Source organism: Schistocerca serialis, chromosome 11 (assembly GCF_023864345.2).
Source record: "Schistocerca serialis cubense isolate TAMUIC-IGC-003099 chromosome 11, iqSchSeri2.2, whole genome shotgun sequence".
Lineage (NCBI taxonomy): Eukaryota > Metazoa > Arthropoda > Insecta > Orthoptera > Acrididae > Schistocerca > Schistocerca serialis.
Genome location: NC_064648.1, coordinates 125,879,765 through 125,885,318, shown reverse-complemented (window position 1 = coordinate 125,885,318; position 5,554 = coordinate 125,879,765). Strand labels below are relative to the sequence as shown.

The window sequence follows — 5,554 nt, the reverse complement described above, 5'->3', positions numbered from 1 at the left end:
GACAGTAACTAATAAACTGATTGAAGTGTTATTCCATGTTCAGCCTTCCGAGAAAACTGTTACAGCTTAACTGAACCCTGAACCACAGTAAACTAAATTAGTTCAACAAAACAACTACATAGTGACAGCACAATGACGCAATCTTATTCTGTCACCACTATAAACATAAATAAAATCACGACCGGTTTGAAATTATCGGCCCTTAAGGAATTTTTGTACGAATCCGCGACTGATATTGCCCTGTTACAAGAAGTACTAATTTCGGATTTGGTAATTCCCGGTTTTGTCAGTTACATAAATGTGTCTCCCGAAACAAGTGTTGGAACAGCTATTTTGGTAAGGGAAGGGATTACAGTAAGCGAAGTGGAACGACTGGAATCCGGAAGGGGAATAGGACTAAATATCTATGATGTGACTATCATCAACTTGTACGCCCCTTCAGGAAGTTCTCATCGAGCTGACAGGGCACGTTTCTTCAAAGACGACTTGATATACTTGTTAAGGAAATCACCAAGACAGTTATTACTTGGAGGTGATTTTAATTGTGTTTTAAATCGAAAAGATCAGTTACCTAATTTTAATTTCTCAAGTGAACTAAAACAATTAGTTACTGGTTTAGAATTAAAGGATATATGGGAAATCAAATACCCCTCCATTGTTGAGTTCACTTATGTCACGGCAACATCACGTAGCAGGATTGATAGACTATATATTTCTAAAAATCTTGTAACTTCCGTGACAAAAGTAGAAACCATTCCTACGTACTTTTCAGACCATTCAAGTGTCTTAGCTTGCATAAATCTAACAAGACAGCCGGTTCGCCGATTCAAGAATCAGTGGAATTTGAACACTTCCTTGTTAGTTAATCATGATTTAGAAGATATGATTAAAGAAACATGGGCAATATGCCTGCGAGCCCGTAGTAGATATGCCACTGCTATTGACTGGTGGGTTAAAATGGCAAAGCCAAAGTTGAGGAAAGTTCTTATTCAATACAGTGCCCAGAGCGCAAGGGAAATGAAATGCACTATAGAGTATTACTATTCCGTTTTGAGAGATCTATATGATCAAGTCTCAGCAGGTTCCTCACTTCGGATAGCAGACATCAAAAAAGTCAAAGCCAAGTTACTTAATATCAAGAGAAGTCAAATGGAAGGGTTGAAAATAAAATCGAAGGCAAATTCGGTGTCAGCGGATGAAACTACTTCCCTATATCATTTAGTGAAGCATACGAAAAACGGGAGAAGGACTTTTATTGAAGAAATTCGAACAAAACACGGCACGATTCTCAGAACCCAGCAGGATATCATGGACGAGATTTATCGCTATTATTGCGAGCTATATTCTGTACATCAAAGTAGTGATGCTTCCTTGGAAGAATTCCTTGACATTCTAGCCCCACAGCTGACAGAAGATGACAACGAAAATTTTCTCGAGGTTGTCAGTGAAGAAGACGTGTATGAGACTCTGTGCGCCTCGCCACCAAAAAAATCCCCAGGACCGGATGGTCTGCCAGCAGAATTTTACATCCGTTACTGGCCAATAGTGGGTGCGAAAATCACGGACATTGTAAATGAGGTTATTCAGGGTAAAATGATTCCGGCTGAGTTTAAGGAGAGTAAAATTGTTCTGGTGCCAAAAAATAATGGAAACAAAGATTTAAATAATTTTCGTCCAATTTCACTGCTGAATTCTGATTATAAATTAATAGCTAGAATAATAAACAAGAGAATTTCATGCCTTACAGATAAAATTATTAGTCAACATCAGAACTGTGCGCAAGGCAGAACCATTTTTCAAAATCTAGCGGAATTCAGGGATATCATTGCAATAACTTCTGTAACAAACATAAAGTGTGCTTTATTGTTTTTAGATTTTTATAAGGCGTTCGATGTAGTAAACCATGAATATCTTCTACAGACATTGAAGAAAATAGGTTTCAACGATAGGGTTATACAGTTGATTAAGAACATAGCAACTGGAATAAATGCTAAAATAGCGGTGAATTGTCAACAATCCAGGCCGATGCAAATACAACGAGGTGTTCCTCAAGGAAGTCCTCTGTCCATGTCGCTCTTCGCAATTTCGCTGGAACCTTTCCTCCGACATGTCCATGTCACATTAAAAGGCTTAACATTATCAGGAAACAAAACAGTTATAAGAGCCTATGCTGACGATATAGGGGTCATTATAAGGAATAATGACGAGGTAACCACGCTAGCAACAGTGATTGATTCGTACTGTAGAGCATCTGGAGCCAATGCAAACGGAAAAAAAAGTAAGATGTTAAATCTCAGAGGTTTTGATAATATCAACGTCGAGTGGGCAAACTTAGTCCGACAACATAAAACACTTGGGATCACCCTGACAGCATGCCCTATGAAAATGACGGCTTTAAATTGGAAAGTTGCAGCGGATAAAGTGCAAGGAGCCATTGTAGAGAATTTAACTCGATATATGAACCAAGTTCAAAGAACACAGTATATCAACTCATGCATCCTTGCTAAGGCTTATTATACTGCCCAGCTGTTTCCAATACCGAGAATGATAGCGAGGAGAATAATGTCCAAAATCACAAAATTTTTGTGGAGAGGTGAAGTGTTCAGAGTACCTGCTAAAGTAGCCACTTTAGATCCTAAAAATGGTGGACTAGGATTAACTGATATAACGGATAAAGCCTCTGCTCTTTTTATCAAAAGGCAAGTTAATTTAATAAGAGACTCACGAGAAAGCATAACCAGCCAACTTTTCGACATCATTAAACCTCCAAGCCTGCTTCCCCCGATTGACGTGCAGAATATCAACAGTCGCTTACAGCACGTGAGGATTTTCTATGTAGAGTTTAGTTATGTCAGTGTCGAACTCAGGCAGTCCCGACACTTAACATCGAGAGCCATAATGCGGGAACGAAAGAAAAGCGAAGGAAGAAACAAATTAGAACGACAGTTTCCAAACATTGAGTGGACTGAGATTTGGAAAAACATTAGTTCTAATGTGCTCACGTCTAATATAAAAACGTCATGGTACAAGACAGTTAACAACATAGTTAGCACCAATGAAAGACTGCACGCAATCGGACTCTGTGAAACAAATTTATGTCAACAATGTCATCTAGTTGACACAGTAATTCATCGATATACTTGCAGTGGTCACATGAATAGTTGGAAGTGGATCCGGGAGCACATAGCTCTGATTACAAGAACATCCCCTGAGTATATATCCTGTCATTGATACACAGGCCTGAAGCACGCTATTTCCCAGAAGCAAAAAATAACGCTGTGTACTGGTTGCTGGGAAATTTTGTTAACTACGTCCTTAACAAATTAGGATCCGATAGCATCATAGAGTTCAAGGTACACATGCTGTGTGAGTTCCACAAAATTAGAAGCTATTCGAATCACAAGAAAAAGTTCGGTAATATGCTAAAAATTGTATTTGAAAGAATGGGCATTGGTTAATATAAAAAAGAAGACTGTGTTGACAGTGATGTATTGTAGTTACCTTAAGGATACTATTTAAGATTTTACAGTATATTTATGATGTGTGCTTTCTCTACTTCAGAGAGTAGTTTTTTGAAATTTATAATCTAATGTACAGAACTTATGTGACATTGAGATTGTGTGTCTAATAGTGCCAACACAAATCATGAAAGGTGCACTATTGGCTTATACTAGAAATTTGGAAATAGACAGTTTTTATAGAAATCTCCTTATCGATTGGTTAAAACCATAAGATACTATCCGATAAATGTAATATTCAATGGCTGGCACATTGCCCTGTTCATTTTTGCAGTGAAAGACTGATTATATAGATCTGATCACTTCAAATACTTAGATTCAATTAATGTCCAGAAAGTGTAGTTGGAAGGCTAGTCAACTTTATTATATATCTCCTTTCCGCCATTCTCAAGTATTTATGTTTAATTTAATTCTTTCTGGTGATTTAGTCAGTAACACAATCTTCTGTTGTCTTTCCTTAATGTCAGCGCAATTGAAACCGCTTTGTTTAAATAACTTCATGTATGTATAACTTAGTATGTATTTGCAATGTGTAACATTGTTTTTTTAATAAAGGTTTTATAAAAAAAAAAAAAAAAAAAAACATGACAACTCCTCTTATTTTTACCTCCATGGAAGTAACGCTGGTACACTAAATACTCTGCGCCACACACAGCGAGAGGTTTGCAGCGTATGGATGTAGATTAACGAATCATTTCCTTGTATGCAGGCAGATGTGTACAGTCGTGATTCACAATATAATCTCTGCGCTGTAGTACCAAAGAGCCACTACTAAAAAGAAAATGACACAACGTAAGCCATCAGAAGAGTTCCGAAAACTGTGAAGTGTAAAAAATGTGCCGCGTCCTCGGTAGTATAGTGGTCAGTATCCCCGCCTGTCACGCGGGAGACCGGGGTTCGATTCCCCGCCGGGGAGATGCGATTTTTATATCGCAAAACTCCCTCCAAAGTTGTAGGTATGCCCGAAAAAGCATAAACTTTCTCATCAAGGAGTGCACTTGCCGCACTGTCTTATTAATTGCTTCATCTTCCGAAGTGGCAATCGAATTCCTTTTCCCATGACGCCGTTATTTCTGAATCTGGCCATCCTGATTTAGATTATCTGTGCTTTCTCTAAATTGTCATTTGAAGGCCACTGCCGAGTACCTTACCTTCTCAAACTGCGCCTTTAACTACATAAGTACCTGCAAATTGTATAGGTTAAAAACCGTCCTTTGGAACTGTAATGAAAGTCTTACTAAGGCCTAATGCGTTTCGCTTTATTCCAAAGCATCTTCAGTGGTCACTGAGACAATATGCTTTTTTTTCCTCTCTTCGGATCATGAATAGTTCTCATGCTTTAACTCATCAGTATAAACAGCATTAATTCTTATCGTTACTGACCGTTTTTCCTTGTTTACCACTTTCTTTCTGTTCTTCCACATATGTGTGTTAGGTTTTACCACACAGCACTTTCACTAAATATATTCATTTTTTTGCATTGTGAAGAACCGCTGTCATATCACCATTCCGTGTGTTTTGTTTTGCTATTGCGGGGTGCGTTCGTCTTTTGTTTGTTTTCTTTGTGGTGGAAACGTCTGCGATGCTCTCTCCCTCTGTGTGTGTGTGTGTGTGTGTGTGTATGTGTGTGTGTGTGTGTAAAGGGAGCTAACATGTCCTAAGTACTGTGTGTGAAAATTATTCCTGTACTGTGATAGAGTTGTGGCTGATCTAGGGTGGGGAAATTGCAAGGTTTGTCACATGATTTTTATTCGTTGTTTCTTGAGGCTGCTTCCAAGTCTGTGTGTCATAGCATACCAAAAATGTATAAAAAAAGATAGAGCGCAATGACATGTACCAAAAATATGCCATTTACAACAGCTGTGATACTTCACACTTCGCGCAGACAGGCAGGACTTTCGAAGTAAGGTAGGTATAAGAAACACAAAAGTGGATGGAAATATGGCACCAACCATTCAACATTTGCAGAACACCTCCAGCAAGAAAACCACCACCCTACCGCAATAGAAACACACGTGAAAATAGCCAGATTCAGT

The 5,554-nt window shown here is 38.4% G+C and overlaps 1 non-coding gene across 1 annotated transcript; it reads left to right on the top strand.

The window, feature by feature from the left end:
• Window positions 1-4,362: 4,362 nt before the first annotated feature.
• Trnad-guc (transfer RNA aspartic acid (anticodon GUC)) lies at window positions 4,363-4,434 on the top strand. The gene has a single exon. It is a non-coding gene; the product is annotated as a tRNA-Asp (tRNA).
• Window positions 4,435-5,554: the final 1,120 nt, after the last annotated feature.